At 39.7% G+C, this 19,895-nt stretch overlaps 1 protein-coding gene across 17 annotated transcripts in view; it reads left to right on the top strand.

Annotated features, from left to right (window-relative positions):
• DLGAP1 (DLG associated protein 1) overlaps window positions 1–19,895 on the top strand; it is a 951,759-nt gene that overhangs the window by 698,161 nt on the left and 233,703 nt on the right. The window lies entirely within an intron of this gene.

The following is a 19,895-nucleotide window of genomic DNA, read 5'->3' as shown; positions in this document are numbered from 1 at the left end:
TGCATTTCTGAAAGTGGAATATCCCATCCAAGTGAAGTAAATTCCACTTGGTCATGGTGTATAATTCTTTATATATATTACTGAATTCTATTTGCCAATGTTTTGATAAGATGACTTGTGTCTTTATTCATGAGATCTATAGTTTTCTTTTTTTGTACTGTCTTTTTCTGCTTTTGATATTAGGGTAATACTAGCTTTATAAAAATTCATTTTATAATGGGAATGTTCACTTCTCTTCTATTTTCTGGAAAAGATTGTGTATAATTGGTTTCGGTTTTTCTTTAGAAGTCGATGACATCCTCCTGTGAAACCATCTGGACCTGGAGATTTCTTTTTGAGGAACTTTTAAATTACAAATTCAATATCCTTAAGAATTACATGTCTATTATCTGTTTAAAATTAGGTGAATTGTGGTAATTTTTGTTTTACAAGTAATTGGTTCATTCCATCTACATTGCCAAGTTTACAAGTATACAGTTGCTCATAGTATCCCTTTATACCTGCAGAATCTCTACTGATATTCCATTTCATTCCTGATATTGGTCATTAGTATTTTTTCTCTTTTATTCTTTGTCAGGCTTGTGAAAAGATTGTCAATTTTATTGACCTTTTCAAAGAAGAGCTTTGATTCTTATCAAATATTTAATTGATCTTTCAGATTGTTTTTCTGCTTGTTTTGAGTTTATTCGGATCTTTTTTTAGGTTCATCAGGAAAAGCTTAATTATTGATTTGAGACTTTTCTTCTTTTCTAACATATACATTTAGTGCTATACATTTCCCTCTCAACACTGCTTTAGCTATGTCTCAAAACTTTTAGTATGCTTGTTTTAATTTTCCTCCAGTTCAGCATTATTTGTTTATTTCCCTTGAGATTTCCTCTTTTATCTATGGCTTATTAAGCTTTGCGTTGTTTAATTTCCACATGTTTAAAGATGATCTTGTTGTCTTTCTGTTACTGATTTTTCATTTGATTCCATTGTGGTTGTAGAATACACTATGTATATTTCAGTCCTTTCAAGTTTGTTGAGTTTTTTTTTATGGCCCCAAATATGGACTATCTTGGTATATGTTCCATGGGCACTTGGAAAGAATGAGTATTCCGCTGTTCTTGGGTAGAGTGTTCTCTAATGTCTGTTTGATTTTATTGGTTTATGGAGTTGTTGACTTCTTCTCTCTCCTTGCTGACTTTCCATCTAGTTCTGTCAATTGTTGGGAGGTAGTAACTGCGGTCTCCAACTATAATTGTGAATTTTTCTATTTCTCCTTTCAGTTCTATCAGTTTTTTCATTCAATATTTTTTAGCATAAACATGCTGTTGTTTGCTGCATAAACATCTAAGATTGCTATGTCTTCCTGATGAATTAACCCATGATATATCATTATATAATATACTTCCCTATCTCTGACTTTTTTTACTTTGTAGTGTACTTTATCTGATACTAATAGAGCAACTCCTATTTTCCTTTAATTAATGTTTGCAGGATGTAAATTTTCCATCCTTTTGCTTTCAACTTGCCTACGTTGTTACATTTGAAGTGAGTTTCTTATAGACTTTTTTTAATTACTCTGGAAATCTCTGCCTTTTAATTGATGTATGTAGGCTATTTACATTTAACACAATTATTGATATGTTAGGGCTTACGTATGCCATTTTTTATTTTGTTTTCCGTTTATTTTGTCTGTTGTTTCCCTATTTTCTTTTTCCCACTTTCCAATGTGATACTTAATTTTTTCAGGACTCTATTTTTATTTGTAGTGTTTTTGAGTGTATCTCTTTGTTTTTTTTCCTTTTGAGACAGAGTTTTGCTCTTGTTGCCCAGGCTGGAGTACAATGGCGTGATCTCAGCTCACTGCAACCTCTGCCTCCCAGGTTCAAGCAGTTCTCCTGTCTCAGCCTCCCGAGTAGCTGTGATTACAGGCACCCGTCACCACGCCTGGCTAATTTTTTTGTATTTTTATTAGAGATGATGTTTCACCATGTTGGCCAGGCTGGTCTCGAACTCCTGACCTCAGGTGATCCACCTGCCTCGGCCTCCCAAAGTGCTGGGATTACAGGCATGAGTCACCACACCCGAGTATATCTCTTTGTACAGATTTTTAAGGGTGGCTGTAGGTATTATAATTTATCAGAATCTAATGACATCATCATTTCACCAGTTTAAATGAAGTATAACAATCTTAAAAGCACGCAAGTGTGGGGCCAGGCGCCGTGGCTCACGCCTGTAATCCCAGCACTTTGGGAGACCAAGGTGGGCGGATCACGAGGTCAGATGGAGCCCATTCTGGCTAACATGATGAAACCCCGTCTCTACTAAAAATCCAAAATTTAGTCGGGCATGGTGGCGGGCACCTGTAGTCCCAGCTACTCGGGAGGTTGAGGCAGGAGAATGGCGTGAACCTGGGAGGCGGAGCTTGCAGTGAGCCGAGATCGCGCCACTGCACTCCAGCCTGGCGACAGAGCGAGACTCTGTCTCAAAAAAAAAAAAAAGTTTGCAAGTGTGCATGGAGATTCTGAGCCTTCCAAAGCAGCCAGGGAATGTTCATCCACCACCTACATGAACAGATACAACAAGCACAGCCATGCACACAAACAAAACTGAGGCTGTGCCCAGACTCAACTATACCTCTGGCATCTACTAAGGTTGCTTTTCTCACCCCCCTTCTTCCCTATGGCCCCTAATTCTCATCTCCTGCCCAATTCCAAGCTGACAAAGTTGACACGACTTACATAAGCTCAACCTAGAACCAAAACCAGATAACTGCCACAAATAAGAAGTCATATAAAGCCATGAAAATTTTGTTTCCATCTGAAGGAACTCAGATATGATTGCAGAATTACTATTGGTGATAGTTTGGGAACCATGAGGAATGTACCAGGAAAACAGTAAATGTCATCTCGCTTCCCCAAAGGAAGATTTTTTAAGACTGCAAATACCTTCATATGAGTCTTGCAAAATTCTAAAATCAGCTTTAAAATAGATGGTTTGGGGTGATGTAGAAAATAGGAAAACAACATAGATATATTAACAAGGGGTATATAGAACTACCCGTATTTCCCTCTTTGTCTTAGCTGAGAGAGCTGTATCAGAGGAATGTAACTGTACTTAGGATAGCATTTGAAACAGTAGATCACAATTACCTTGCAGGAAAAACAAACAAGAGGCCTGGGTAATAGGAACATACGTAGATGGTTAATCGGCTTTTCAGTACAGGCTGCATTATTAATAGACTGAGCCAACTCACTGATCACTGGTGTTACCAAAGGAGATTACTGATTTGCCCAGTCCTTGTGAATAATTTGCTAGTGTTTGGGTAAGGATATAGATGACATGCTTATGGGAAGGTACAGGATGGTAAAGACTACAGAAGTTAGAACCAGCTTTCAATTTTGAGTTTACAAACTTGTCAGCTTCAGCTTCTTCATTATAAAATAGGCATAATAATACTTCATAATTGTTATAATAATCCTTAATACTGATGTGATAAATAAGACACTGTAGGTAAAGCACTTAAATGCATAGGGCCATGTAACACACTCAGTAAATTGTGGTTTTGTTATTTTTGCTTTCCTCATCACATTTGCTGCTACACATAACTGGCAAGAATAGGTGATATATGCATGTATTGCATACGGACGACAGGATAGGTCAGATGCAGTGCTGCCCGCCTGTGAACCCAGCACTTTGGGAAGCCGAGGCAGGTGAATCACCCAAGGTCAGTAGTTCGCGACCAGCCTGACTAACGTGGTGAAACTCCATCTGTACTAAATACAAAAAAAAAACGTGGTGGCGCATGCCTGTAATCCGAGCTACTTGGGAGGCTGAGACAGGAGAACTGCTTGTACCTGGGAGGTGGAGGTTGCACTGAGATGAGATCACGCCATTGCACTCCAACCTGGGCAACAAGAGCGAAACTCCATCTCAAAAAAAAATTAAAAAATAAAAAAAAGGATAGGCCTTTCATTTCCCTTTAACTGAAGCAAAGGATCAAAATTTGGGATGATTTAACATCATTTGATATAAAGAAGATCCAAAAGTCACCCAAAAAGAGCTTACCGGAAGTCAAAAATGAGATTGTAGGCCATGTGTATAAGTCAGGGTTCTCTAGAGGGACAGAACTGATAGGATAGATGTATATATGCACGGGAGTTTATTAAAGAGTATTGACTCGCATGATCACAAGGTAAAGTCCCACAACAAACTGCCTGCACGCTGAGGAGCAAGGAAGACAATCCAACCCCCCAAATCTTAAAAGTAGGGAAGCCAACAGTGCAGCCTTCAGTCTGTGGTTGAAGGCCCAAGAGTCCCAGGATGAAGAACGTGGAGTCCGACGCTCAAGGGCAGGAAGCATCCAGCACAGGAGAAAGATACAGGCTGGAAGACTAAGCCAGTCTAGTCTTTCCACGTTCTTCTGTCTGCTTTTATTCTGGCTGTGCTGGCAGCTGATCAGATGGTGCCCACCCTGATTAAGGGTGGGTCTGCCTTTCCCAGTCCACTGACTCCAATGTTAATCTCCTTTGGCAACACCCTCACAGACACACCCAGAAACAATACTTTGCATCCTTGAATCCAATCAAGTTGACACTCAATAGTAACCATCACACCATGCAATCCAAAGCTTTCCCAGGCTGCATCCCAGCAGGATTTCCTGCAGAATGTGGATGATAATGGCCATTCTGTATTCCTTACTTGTCAGTCACATTTGAAAGGTGGAGTATCATTCGGGGTGCCTTGTTGTCAAAGAGAAATTCACAATTTCGCTGACTTTAGAAAAGAGTCATCAAGATCATGGAGAGCCTGGGAATGCTGACATAAGAGGAATAGAGGGTCATGTCACCTAAAGAAAGGAAGGCTTGGCAGATACATGATTGCTGTTTTCAGAACCATTGAAGGCCATTACATAGAAGGAATACGTTTTTTGTGACCTTTCGGCAAGCCGATAGTGAGTTTAGATAGACATGGAGCATTTGACAACAGAGATGAGAAGAAAACCAACATTAAAATAATTATTTAAGAATCTCTCTTTAGTTGTTCTTGTCATTCCTAAAGTGAAGTCAGAATATGAAGCAATTTGTGAAAAAAAAAACTATCAAAATACTTTTACACTGGCTTTAACTGCTCCGATTTGTCAGTGTCAGCTTACATCTGTGTAAGTACATCTGCTCTTAAAGTTGAAAGAAACACATTGCATTCAGCTCAAAGCAGCATGCAGGTCACTACTTCCATCCCTTCCTAAGAATTACCATTGTGGGCTTTTTACTGCCTGGTACAATTTAAACTGTCATTACATCTTCCTTAGTGATAAAGTTATTTCTTTTCTTGCTGGTTCATAAATTGATACTGTTGTCAACAGTCTTTCAGCAATCTCTAACTGCTTAAGAAATTATTTTTCTGGATGCCTTAATCTTGGCAATACAATGAATTCTCAACGATATTATATTGAGTTTTAATTCTATTACTGTTTTTCACCAACTAACAGAACTATCATTTTTCTATCATTTTTCTATTTTCAGCCATGGCCATAATAGTCCTTGAAGTACTACTGTTATTTAACATCCTTAAAACTGGCACTGAAGTATCAACAAAGTGCCTCCTCAGGGTGAGGGAAACGATGGTCTGTTTTTATTATGTTGGTCCCCAAATGTTGGTAGCAAAATTACTGAGAAATGAAATAGAAAAGATTAAGTTCTTCTGTTAAAGAGAGATTCCTGCTTCTGGGTATACACCTGAAAAAACTGAAAGCAGGGACTGAGGCCAGGCACGGTGGCTCACGCCTGTAATCCTAGCACTTTGGGAGGCTGAGGCTGGCAGATCACGAGGTCAGGAGTTCGAGACCAGCCTAGCAAACGTGGTGAAACCCTGTCTCTACTAAAAATACAAAAATTAGCCCGGCGTGGTGGCACGTGCCTATAATCCCAGCTACTCAGGAGGCTGAAGCAGGAAAATAGCTTGAACCTGGGAGGCAGAGGTTGCAGTGAGCCGAGATCGCACCACTGCACTCCAGCCTGGGCAACAGTGTGAGACTCCGTCTTATTAAAAAAAAAAAAAAAAAAAGAACACAGGGACTGAAACAGATATTTCTACACTCATACTCATCGCAGCATTATTCACAATAACCAAAAGGTGGAAGCAGCCCAAGTGTTCATCTATGGCTGAATGGATGAACCACATCACATTCAATAGAGTATGATTCAGCCTTGGAGGAAGGAAATCCTGTCACACGCGACAATATGGATGAACCTTGAAGACATTATGCCAAGAGAAATATGAGACAGTCACAAAAGGACAAATTTTGTATGATTCCACTTATATGAGGTACCTAGAGTGACCAAATTCATAGATACAAAAAGTAGAATGTTGGTTGCTAAGGGGGAGGGAGGGGAATGGGGAGTTAGTGTCTAATGGGTACAGAGTCTCAGTTTGGGATAAGAAAAAACTTTTGGAGATGGACAGTGGCAGTGGTTGTGCAAAAATGTGACTATCCTTAATGCCACTGAACTGTACCCCTAAAATGGTGAATTCAATGGATTTTATATTATGTGTATTTTGCCACAATGAAGGGGGAGCACAAGAAAGAGAGAGAGACAGATGTTTATTATGCAGTAAATTCACACAATTCCATAAGGTGGATATTGTTAGCTCTGTTTTAAAGAGGAAGCTGTGGCTTGCACAGTGCCATGAGCCCAACCAAAACTGAGACTGATGAACCAAGGTTCAACGAATTGAAGAGCCAAATCCACCAACACAAACTTCCCGCTGTAAAACTATTTATACTAAAGGGAACCACCCCCCACAGAAAATCACATTTTTCTCTGGATTGTTGTAATTGATGTGGGGATCAATTTGGTCCTACACAAATGGAAATTAAGTGAAGGTAATTGCAGGAGTTATTTTGAGGCAATGCATAAGTATTGTTTTTATAAAACTGGCAGCCCTGGACCAGAAGGAGGAGGTGCTCCACTTAGCTTTAGTTGCTGTTCAGTTCTGGACAGTGATTTGCCCAAATGTGTATGCACTGCGTTCTCACACAGACCTTCCGCAATCACGAAAGCAGGCCGTAGCCCAGAACTCCTGCCCGGCATGCTTTGGAAACAATTTTTCTGTACTGCCTGCTGTATCCCCAGCCAGCTGGCAATAAAACTCTGCTAGGAACATTGAAGTATTAAGATAGATTATTTCCTTACTGCTCCCAAAAAAAGAAACTAATTCCCCTGGGCCTGACTGCACTCTAGATACCAGGTAAAAGGTGTCGTCACTTGCCTCCTGTCACCCAGGAGCAGAGCTCAGCAGATCTGTCCTTTCAACTGCTTCTTCTTGGATTGGCCCTATGCCACTCCTCCTGTCTTCCTTCCACAGTTCCCTGATTTTCTCCAGGCCCTCATCACAGTCTTGCTGGGCATCTTGTCACAATGTCTTGGCCAGGCTTCACAACCTACCACCCCTGCCCCACACGCACTTACATAACAAACGTATAAGGAGGCCTAATACATGTCGCACACTATGCTGACATTGGGGAATACAATGGTGTATTCCCATGATGCCAGCCATGGTCACTGCCCTCGGGAAGGCCATGTCTTGATGAAGAAACTCACCGGCAGAGCATTACACCACACTTTAATAGGCCTCTGACCAGAACAGGCTCAGCCCTGGATATGCCGACAACCTGAGTGTCTGGCATCCCAGCCGCTGCCTGTACCTCTGCTTCCAGGCTTTTGCCCTTGCAGCTCCCTGGATCTGGAATGACTGTGTCTGACTCACTTTTACCTGATGACCGTCTTATCACTCAGGGTCTAAATCAAAGCCACTTTCTGTCTGAAGCTCTCCCTAATGCCTGCACTCCAAATGAGTCTCTTCTTTGTCTACCCTCTTATGGTTGCTTTCTTGCACATCGTTATAAGCTTAACATGGATTATATTGAAGTTAGTTCTGCATGTTCATCTTAACCTGGAGATGTGAAATTCTCAAGGGCAGGAATCACATGTCCTCCATAACATCCAGCATAAGCGTCATGCATAGTCGGCATTCATTTTGTATTGCTTTAAATCTAATGTTGCACAGCCTTGATAATTGAGGAAAGAACGTTTGAGTTCCAAGTGCGACAAGAGTCTAAATATGATGGATAAACATATTTGGCACACTGAAAGAATTGCATTTTATGTTGACAGTTTCTACATCTGATGAATTATTATGGAAAGGACAACACCTTCATTTTGGATAAAGCCAACTTGATAACTAAAATGGGTTATCCCAGCTTCTAGCATTTTACTTTGCGCATAGTGAGACTATGGCTTTTGAACGGTGTTGAACATTCAGAAATCCCCAACCAAATCAGGTTGGTTTTTTTTTTTTCTTTTGGCAGAGCAATATAGATGGAGCAAAAAATAAGTTGCAGCATCAACTGAATCCACATGATTATTCTCTCAACTCCCTTTCACCCTACCCTGAACCCTGAGCTTCTAGAAGATAGGAAAGTCTACAGCTCTTCACAATAGCAATGTCTCCCAGAGATAATGCTGACATTTATGCCCCCGTGTCAAACCTTTGTGGAGAAAGAACAAGAATATAGAAGGGGTCTATAGGAGTTTGTTCCTCTAATTTGTATTTTAAACTTTAGAAGTTGTCCCTGTGTATAAACTGAGCTTTTCGGATGGGGCACGTTGGTTGGTGAAATGGATCCCTTTATGAAGTTACTCTCCTAAGAAACAGAAGGAAAATTAACGTTTAAGGAAAACTGTGTTGTTGCAAAAGGAGTAAAATTTGAGAAAGGACTCTGGCTGGCAGTGCTCTGGAACAAAGGAAGGAAAGTTGGGCATCTGCAATCCTACTATGCATGACGCTTATGCTGGATGAGACATATGCATGAATCATATGCATAACTAATCCAACTATGCATGACGCTTATGCTGGATGTTATGGAGGACATGTGATTCCTGCCCTTGAGAATTACACATCTCCAGGATAAGATGAACATGCAGAACTGACTTCAATATAATCCATGTTAAACTTATAATAGATGTGCAAGAAAGCAACCATGAGAGGGTAGACAAAAAAGAGACTCATTTGGAGTGCAGGCATTAGGGAGAGCTTCAGACAGAAAGTGGCTTTGAATTAGACCCTGAGTCTGTAAATAAAAATAGTCTGTAAATAATTTTGGCCAATAATTTCTTTGAAATTTTGGGTCGAGTTCTTGTGTGCCCCAAGGGAAACTGCAGCCTTAAATAGCTACAATGTTAACCATTTCAGGCTATTGTTTTCAATAACAACCTGGGGATAGGGCTTTTCCACAGAAAAGAGCTTCCAATCAGATCAAATAGTTCCAATGCCCCGGGATCCGCTTCGAGGGGAGCTGTGAGACCAGTAAAAATATTAACTGTTCACTAGAGATGGCGGTTTCAACAGCGCTCCAAAAGGGTGTGTCCCCTCTGTTGGCTGCAAGGCTGCCATCTGTTCACAGCTAGTATGCCAGAGCTGGGGGGCAGGGGAGCAGGGGAATGTGCATATCCCCAAGTTAAATCTCCAAAGACCCCATTGTTTTTATCTAAAATCAGTAGTTTTTCTTGGATAAATGAGTTTGTTTGTTCTCTGCCTTTGGTTACTTAGTTCAGGAATGGTTGATTTTAATAGTTTTGCCAATATGTTAACCTAATTCCTCTGTCATTCCAGAAGTCCCACCCCCCTATGTAAAATTTCTTGCTCATTTATCTCAAATGTTTTCCTATAAAATTTTTATGTGCTGACACAAAAACTTTTACATGATTGTTTATTATAGCATTATTCATAATAGCCAAAAAATAAAAACAAGTCAACTGTCCATCAACTGATGAATGGCCAGATTGTTGTATATATTCATACAGTGCAATACTATTCAGCTATACAAAGGAATGAAGTACTGATACATGCTACAACATGAATGAACCTTGAAAACATCATGCTAGGGATGGGTGCAGTGGCTTGCACTTACATGTAGTCCCAACTACATGGGAGCTGAGGTAGGAGGATTGTTTAAGCTCAGGAGTTGGAAGCTGCAGTGAGCTGTGGTCATGCCACTGCACTCCTGGGCAGCGGAGTGAGAACCCATCTCAAAAAAGAAAGAAAGAGACAAAGAGAGAAGTGGGGGGAGAGGGGGAGAGAGAGAGAGAAGAAAGCAAGAGAAAGAGAGAAGAAAGAAAGAGAGAGAGGGAGGGAGGGAAGGAAGGAAGGCAGGGAAGGAGGGCGGGCGGGAGGGAGGGAGGAAAGAAAATATCATGCTAAGTTAAAGAAGACAGATACCAAAGGCCACAGACTGTATGATTCCATGTATGTGAAGTGTCCGGAACAGGCAAAGGCATAGAGACAAGGGGTAGATGAGGGATTTGGGCTAGGGAAGAATGGAGAGTGACTATAATGGGTATAAGATTGGAGGGGAGATAATGAAAATGTTCTAGAATTCAGTAGTAATTATGGTTGCATAATTCTATGAATATACTAAAAATCACTGAAAAGGGTGACTTTTATGGTACTGTATATAAATTATATCACAATAAAACTTTATGAGTCGGCTGTGGTGGCTCACACCTGTAATCTCAACCCTTTGGGAGGCTGAGGCAGGCGGATCACTTGAAGTCTGGAGTTCGAGACCAGCCTGGCCAACATGATGAAACCCTGTCTCCACTAAAAATACAAAAATTAGCTGGGTGTGGTGGCACATGCTTGTAATCCCAGCTACTTAGGAGGTTGAGGTAGGAGAATCACTTGAACCTGGGCAGCAGAGGTTGCAGTGAGTAGAGATCGTGCCACTGCACTCCGGCCTGGGTGACAGAGTAACACTCCGTCTCATTTTTTAAAAAAAGAAGAAGAAGGCTAGGCACAGTGGTTCACACCTGTAATCCCAGCACTTTGGGAGGCCGAGGCAGACAGATCACGAGGTCAGGAGACCAGCCTGGCCAATATGGTGAAACCACATCTCTACAAAAAATACAAAAATTATCCAGGCATGGTGGCACATGCCTGTAGTCCCAGCTACTCGGGAGGCTGAGGCAGAATAATCACTTGAACCTGGGAGGCAGAGGTTGCAGTGAGCCAAGATCGTGCCACTGCACTCCAGCCTGGGCAACAGAGTGAGACGCCATCTCAAAAAAAAAAAAAAAAAAAAAAGCTTTACGAGGTCTTTATAAGTTAAAAAATAAAAATTTGTCGGGGCACAGGAGGATCACTTGGGACCAGGGGTTCAAGACCAGCCAGGGCAACATAAAAACAAAAAAAAATTTAATTAGCCAGGTGTAGTGACACACACCTGTGGTCCCAGCTACTCAGGAGACTGAAGTGAGAGGATTGCTTGAGCCCAGGAGTTCGAGGCCTCAGTGAGCTGTGATTGCACCATTGCACTCCAGCCTGGGCAGCAGAGTGAGACCCTGACTTAAAAAGAAAAAAGAAAGGAAAAGAAAAATTTTTTACAGCAAACTATTTTAGGTCTAGAATAATGATCAACTGAGTTACCCTCCTCATTTATTTATTTACTCATCCATTTCATGAGATGATTTAAAGACAGTGCCTGGCATAAAGAAAGCACTCAAGTGTTAGGGGTTATTAGTGGTAATTAAAGTAAAACATTTAAGTGCCAGTGTACCACTGTGTAACAAAAATGAATGAAATATTGATTCTACTTCTAAGAGCTCAAAAATCTGAAGAGTACACAAACATGTAACCAAATACTAATAACACAGCAATGGAAAAAGTGTGTAACAGAGAAGTATAAAAGCCACTGGAGGGGTACAGATGGGGGACTTAGTCTGGGAAGAACAAAGGAGGCCTTCTGAAGGGAAATGACCTAAATAGAGGTTCTAACACCCAGTGACCTGCTGAAATCAGTTGAAGAGTTTGGTGGGTGGAAAGTGGAGAAAGGAGAGCATTCCAAGCCATAGAAACAGCGTGTGCAAAGATGAAACTTGCGAGGGCGTGCATGATCATGTGTGGAAACAGCCAACAAGGAGACTGGAAAGCAGATAAAGAGTTTAGAGTTTCTCCTGTGGTTAACAGGATTCACCCAAGGAGCCTACGGAAAAGAATGTTGAAGTAACTAGCAGGACAAGAGAGATGCATTCAAGGGTACAGGACTTGTGATAGGAGCATGGTTAGGAGAATCAAGGTGAAGCCTGGACTGAGAAAGCAGTAGAGCAAGAAGTACTGAATGAGAGAGAGGCAAGAACTGAATATGGAACTACCATTCGACCCAGCACTGCCACTACCAGGTAGATATCCAAAGGAAAATAAATCCTTCTACCAAAAGGACACATGCATGTGTATGTTTATTACAGCACTGTTCACAATAGCAAAGACATGGAATCAACCTAGATGCCCATCAGCAGTGGACTGGATAAAGAAATATGGTGCATACACACCCTGGAATACTACACAGCCATAACAAACAATGCGATCATGTCCTTCACAGCAATATGGGTGCAGCTGGAAGCCAGTATCTGAAGCAAATTAACGCAGGAACCAAAAACCCAGTACCACATGTTCTCACTTATAAATGGGAGCTAAACAGTGGGTACACACAGACATAAAGATGGCAACAACAGACTCTGGGGACTACTAGAGAGGGGATGGAGGGAGGGGGACAAGGGTCAAAAGACTAACTATTGGGTACTTTGCTTACTACCTGGATGATAAGATAAATCATACCCCAAAACCTCAGTATCACACACAATATACTCATGTAGTAAACCTGCACATGTACCCCCAAATCCAAAAAGCTGGAAATAAGGAAAGAGAGAAAAGAAACCAAATTTAAATGTATATAGGAAGTAGAAACAAGAAAATATGATGATCGAATGGATTTAGACAGTTAACAAAAAGAGACAGGATAAATTTCTGGATTTCTAGGTTGGTTGACTGGGTATTCATCTCAGTGTGGATTAAAAAAAATAAGAAAATTTGAGGAGAAAGGTATGTGTTCATTTGGGGTTCATGACAATTTTTTGGTACTTGTGGAACATCTGGATGGAAATGTACAGTAGTTACTTAAAACTTCAGTTTTGAAGTTTAGGAGATCTCTAGACTACAGATAGATTTGGGAGTGGCTAGCATAAAGTTGGTAATAGAAGCCTTTGAGGAGATGAGATTGTCCATAAACAGAATGTACAATAAAAACAAAATAGAAACAATTATAAAATATTAGGGAATAAAAGCATGTAAGGGCAAGTTAGAGGAAGGAGAACCCAAATGAGAATCCAGGATGGATTCCCCAAGAAATAGAAGGAGATGTTGACCAGGCGCAGTGCCTCACCCCTATAATCCCAGCACTTTGGGAGTCCCAGGCAGGCAGATAACTTGAGGTCATGAGTTCAAGACCAGCCTGACCAAAATGGTGAAACCCCCTCTCTACTAAAAATACCAAAAAAATTAGCTGGGCATGGTGGCACCTGCCTGTAATCCCAGCTACTTGGGAGGCTGAGGCAGGAGAATCACTTTAACCCAGGAAGCAGAGGTTGCAGTGAGCTGAGACTGCGCCACTGCACTCCAGCCTGGGCAACAGTGAGACTCTGTCAAAAAAAAAAAAAGAAGAAGGAGGAGGAGGAGGAGAAGGAGGAGGAGGAGGAGGAGGAGAAGACAGAATAGAAATGTGGAAGTTAAAAGGCCAAGTTTCCATTGGAATTACCTTCAACACTATGTGGTCTCTCAAAGTCACAGTTTCTTTATCTATAAGGTAGTATTAATGGTAGCCAGGCATTGGATAAATGGTAACAAATGTCAGGTATTATTATAAAGTAGAAATAACTCAAGAGACAACTACAAAAGTAAACAACTTTAATGAAAGTTACACTTCTATGTGGATTATAAAGCCATTATAGGTAAGGTTACTGAAAAGAAAGGCTTCGTTTTACCAAAGCAGATTGACTAGTAAAATGCCCTGTGTTTGATTCCCTGAAACTAAACAGAGAACTGTCACCTACTAAGTACCATTTTCCACACCAAAGCCCAAGGGATCAAAGCCTCTCAGTTCAAGCCATTAATGTTTATGAGTATGATTTGATAAAAGTGTCATGACCAAGGCCAAATACTTTCATTTTTGAAACACAGTAAAGTTAGATTAACCTCCTGAGGCCATAAAATGTTTCCTCTGGGTCCCATGGAAGAGCCTTATATTCCAATACTTTTGTAAATCAGAGAGAAGACGACGTGAAAATGAACAAAACTTAGGGTGCAGATGGCTCCATAAGATCACCTCCAAAGAATCTCCCATTGGACTCAATAACCTGGAAGCATTTCCTTCTTTGGGGGAAAAAAACATCCCAACCATCTGAAGTTATTTTCAGTAATATGTTACAAAGTTAGTCATTTTGTCTTTTGAGACATTGGTTTAAAGCTTTGTGGTCTGACCATTACAGCACATGCTCTTTGCAATGGCAGCCTTCCAGATACAAAGGGTCAAGCTTGTTTGTGTGGTTGGCTCACTGTCACCTAAGAACTTCCCATCATTGCTTGTACTTTAAAGACATGATAATGAATGGGACCTACCAGCCCAACAAAATCAAGATCTCACTTTAGTTCTGATAAGCTAGGAAAAGTTAACTTAGCATAAGTAATTTGGGCAGAAGAGTGGGAAAAGAAGAGTGTCATTTCATTAGACCAACGTTGAAAATAATTCATCTAACATGAAAGAGTTAATGTTTCTGAATATGCACACTCTCTTTCTTCTGAGCAGATCACCTTTCTTTTGAGGTGAAGATAAAGTCATCAATGTACTATTCTGGTGTTTCTTTAATGACTGTTTCTGCATCCGGAGCACGTGGGCGTATAGTAACCTTTATATTGATAGCAGAAGGCTCTGTTCTGTAAGTGGACAAGATAAAATAGTTCCTTTCCTTATATTCTGTGTGTTATTAATGTATGCATTGTTTTATCAGGAATGACTCACTAAAGAAGAACTATTCAATTCCTTCTGAGTGATGTTGCACTTTGAAATTTGGGAATTACGTCTTATTTCATGACTAGTGGCCAGAGTGAACGATTGTTGCAGTGATGCCTCGTTTCCCCATCTCAGCCAGCAGACGCTCATTTTTCAAAACGCCGGACTTTCACTTCTTCTTTGAATATACACCATTTATGAAACAGCCACTCCCGTCACTGCCCTGATAACATTTGGAATAGCATCATCATTTATGTTGGCAATATCATTGCTCTGGGTCAGGTTGCAAAACAGCCAAAGAAACATATTTGTCATCTAACGCGCAAGTTCTAAGGAGAAGTGAACTTTAGTTTATGAATGCTTCCAGCTATGGCTCTCTTTTTCTTAAAAGAAAAAAAAGATCTTAAAAGGAAAATGAATTTTTCAGTTTGTTGGTTGAAATTTTTGGCATTGGTGTTATAAAGCGACGCAGTCAGAATCACCATAATAGCACGTAACATGGAAAATATTACCTTGACCTGGCAAAGCTATTTTCATGTTTGACCACTACTTGAAGGATCCAAAGGGCACATTTCTAGAACAGTTTTTTTTCTTTTACTTTTTTTATATTAAAATATAGAGACAGGGCCTCACCGTGTTGCCCAGGCTGGTCTGGGCTCAAGTGATCCTTCCACCTAGGCCTCCCAAAGTGCTAGGATTAAAGGTGTGAGCCACACCGCACCTGGCCTAGTTTATCTTTTGTAACAGTAAAATGCAATAAGAGATTTACTGTTGATGTTATGTAATAGATCTGTCTTAATTTGGTTTCTCCCTCAGTGCAGCTGCAAAAAGTGGTTGCTTATCACATTCTCAGGGTTTAGTATTACTAAGAATAGTTTTGGGCTGTTATATATAAGTAATTCCATACAAGCTTTAAGAATAGATGCAATCGTATACATTGCTACTAAGAAGATACTTAGAATATAGGGAATATCTTTACAATTTGAGGACATCGAGATGGATGTACATGAATGTAATGTGTAAATGTATGTTTTTTAAAATCCACATTTCTCTAATTACTAGTGAGATCGAGCATTTTATCATATGCTTGGTGATATATAAAGTTACTTTCCTGTGAACTTGTATATTTCTTTTCTTATGATTCCCTCTTTATAGGCTTTGACCATTTTTCATTGTGTTGATTGCATATTTTTTATTCATCTTACTAATTTAAATATTATGCATGTGAACCCTTTTTGCTGCTTAGTGTTGCAAATATGTTCTCATACTCAATGACTATTTTTCTTAACATTGTTGACAGGATCTTTGGCTGACAAAAGTTTTAAATTTTTATGTACTTCCATTCATTAACCTTTCTCTTTATGGCGTCTAAGTTTACCACGATGCTTCTAAAGTCTTTCTCTACCATATTGCTTTGCATTCCTTTAGGCCTTCCTTATTGCCTTCCATAAGGCTTTATAGGTTTTTTTAATCCATAAAACGTTGATAAATTTCTCTTTAAATTTGTTTAAGTATAGAAATTGAGATTATAAAATATAATCCATATTATATTGGAGAACTTTACGTTTTTAAAATATTATTTTTAATCTGTATGCTTTATAGGAATTCATTTTTCCCCAAGTGGATGCAAAAAGGGTCTAACTCCATTATTAAATACTTGATCTTTTCCTTGCCTATTCCAACTGCCACTTTTGCAATATATTATATTCAAATACATACTTAGTCCTGTTTCTGGATTCCTTATTTTATTCTACTGATTTCCTTTACAAACACGACCCTTTTTCATCATTGCAGCTATAAAGTATAGCCGAGGCCAGGAGTGGTGGCGAATGCCTATAATCCCAGCACTTCGGGAGGCTGAGGTGGGCAGATCAGTTGAGGTCAGGAGTTCAAGACCAGCCTGGCCAACATGGTGAAACCCCTTCTCTACAAAAATACAAAAATTAGCTGGGCTTGGTAGCATGTGCCTGTAATCCCAGCTGCTCTGGAGGCTGAGGCAGGAGAATCACTTGAACCCAGGAGGCAGAGATTGCAGTGAGCCGAGATCACACCACTGCACTCCAGCTTGGGCAATAAAGTGAGACTCCATCTCAAAAAATAAATAAAAATAAAATATAAAATATAGCTTAGATCTGATAAAGGGCATTCTTCCCCTTGTTTTTTATTTATTTTTATTTTCTGGCTCTTCTTTGAACCTTTAGACCTCCTTACTCATCATCTGCATTTAATTTTCATGTGGATTCTCAAATCTGTCTCTTCCTCTCTACTACCCTAATACTTAACTGAGCCCTTTTCCCTTGTTTAGATTATAGCAACATTGCAACCACCTTGACTGGCTTTCTTTCTCTAGTGTTGCCCAATTTAGTCTACTCTTTAAACTCCCTTCGTAAGAAATCGGATTATTTTGAGGACTCACGTAATTTTTTACAACAGCTTTGTTGAAATATAATACACATACCATATAATTCACCCTTTTCAAGTGTACAATTTAATGATTTTGGTATATTCACAGAGTTGTGCAACCGACACTATAACTAATTTTAGAATCTTTTTATCACTGCAAAGAGAAACTCCATACTCTTTAGACATCACTTTCTAATGCCACCATCTTCCTGTGCTTTCCCCAGCCAGCTCTAGTCAACCACTCATCTACTTTCTGTCTTTAGCAATTTGCCTATTCTGGACATTTCATGTAAGTGGAATCATGTAATATGTGATCTTTTGTAATATGTGGCTTCTTTCACTTAGCATGATGCTCTCAAAGATCTATATTGTAGCATGTATCAATACTTCATTCCTTTTCTTAACCAAATAGTTCTTTTACCACATTTCATCTATTCAGCATTAGATAGACATTTGAGTTGCTTCCACCTTTTGTCTGTTATGAATAATGCTGCTCTGAACCTCATATAAACTTTAAAATGAGTTTGTTATATTTGGGTAAAATTTCTATGGAGATCTATGGGGCAGTGGCTTATGCCTGTAATCCTAACACTTTGGGAGACCAAGGTGGGCAGATAACTTGAGGTCAGGAGTTTGAGACCAGCTGGGCCAACATGGTGAAGCCCCATCTTTAATAAAATACAAAAATTAGCCAGCCGTGGTGGCGTGCGCGTGTCATCCCAGCTACTCGGGAGGCTGAGGCAGGAGAATCGCTTGAACCCAGGAGGTGGAGGTTGCAGTGAGCCAAGATCACACCACTGCACTCCAGCCTGGGCGATAGAGTGAGACTCCATCTCAAAAATAGAAAACAGGTAAAATTTATATGGAGATTTTTGTTGCAATTACCTTAAATTTATAGATAAATTTAGGAAAAATTTAAGTTTTTTTACAGGAAAGTTGTTGTGGAGGTTTTTCGCATTAATTTAGCACTTATTTATTGCCTTCCATAAATTTTATCATTTTCTTCATAAAATTCTGATGCGTTTCTTTTTTGTAATTTCTGTGTATTTTATGTTTTGCAATTTTAAAGGGAATTTTTTCATTAAAATTTTATTTGATGTTACATGGAAAAGCTGTTAATTTATGTATTGCTACCTTATATCTAGCTACCTTGAGGATTTCCCTTAAAAGCTCTCATGGTTTTTCAGTTGATTTTCTCTTAATTTACAGATAATTGATCGCATAATCTATAAATACTCAAAACTTATCTCTTTAAAATATTTATATTATTTTTAAAAATTTTCTAATTTCACCGGCTAGGATGATAAATAATAGCAGCTATGGAGGCCTGTATCTTTTTCCCTATCAACTTTAATTTATTTAATTAGGAACAATGTTACAGCCAAAATTAAAGAAATCTAATAAAGAAAGAAAAATCACTAATCCCATGTGAAAACAAACTTTAAAAATAACTAACACTGGCTGGACACAGTGGCGCATACCTTTAATCCCAACACTTTGGGAGGCCGAGGCAGGCACGTTACTTGAGGCCAGGAGTTCAAGACCAACCTGGCCAATATAGAAAAACCCCATCTCTACAAAAAGTACAAAAATTAGCCGGGCATGGTGGCGTGTGCCTGTTGTTTCAGCTATTCAGGGGCTGAGGCACGAGAATTGCTTGTACCCAGGAGGCAGAGGCTGCAGTGAGCCAAGATCGTACCATTGCACTCCAGCCTGTACGACAGAGCGAGACTCTGTCTCAAAAAATAAAATAAAATAATGAACATTAAGTTGATTATATATGAATAGAAAGACTGAGGAAGAATATACCCCAAACTGCTATGAGTAGTTCTTTTAAGGGTATATAATTCTACATACAGGAACAAGGAGAGACAGGGGGACCCACCTTCCACTTTGTGCACATCTGTATGGCTTGGCTATTTGCAATTAGCATTTTCTACTTTTATAATTTTATAATGCATCCTAGAATAAATCTAAAGAGTACAAAATGTGTAGTGACTTGTGTTTACATATAAAGATTGAGAGGTATGCCTTTTTAATGGCTAAGGTGTAAGGTCTGTTCACGAAGTTCAATCTCAACTCTATCAGAGAGTTAAAGATTGGATAGAAGGAAGGAAGGGAGGGAGGGAGGCAGGCAGGCAGGCAGGCAGGAAGGAAGGAAGGAAGGAAGGAAAGAAGGAAGGAAGGAAGGAGGGAAGGAAGGAAGGGAGGAAGGAAAATGGATAGATAAAAATATAGATATAGATATATACCCACTTACTGTTAAAACTTACTGTCCAAAAACAAAAAGATGACCACAGGAGAGAAATAGGTACAAAGAAAAGCTTTACAAATTACACAAGTCAGAATTCCAGGGCAAGACAACTGCTTATTATCTGCTTCCTAGGGTGGCTAGGAAAATGTGAATGAGGCAATTAGTTCATGGTTGAAGAGAATGTTAATTGCTCTCTGATGTCATCAGATCTTGATGATTTCCTGTCAAAAGTTCTTCCTTCTGAGACACTGTGGGGGAGTTTAGCAATCATAGAAGGGCATCTACGTTATTTGTCCCAGTATTTAGGGTGCCGCATAAATGACAGCAGTGCCATATCTTATTGTTTCC

This window comes from Chlorocebus sabaeus, chromosome 18 (assembly GCF_047675955.1).
Source record: "Chlorocebus sabaeus isolate Y175 chromosome 18, mChlSab1.0.hap1, whole genome shotgun sequence".
Taxonomy (NCBI): Eukaryota; Metazoa; Chordata; class Mammalia; order Primates; family Cercopithecidae; genus Chlorocebus; species Chlorocebus sabaeus.
The sequence above is the reverse complement of the archived record's forward strand: the minus strand, read 5'-3'. Positions and strand labels throughout refer to the sequence as shown.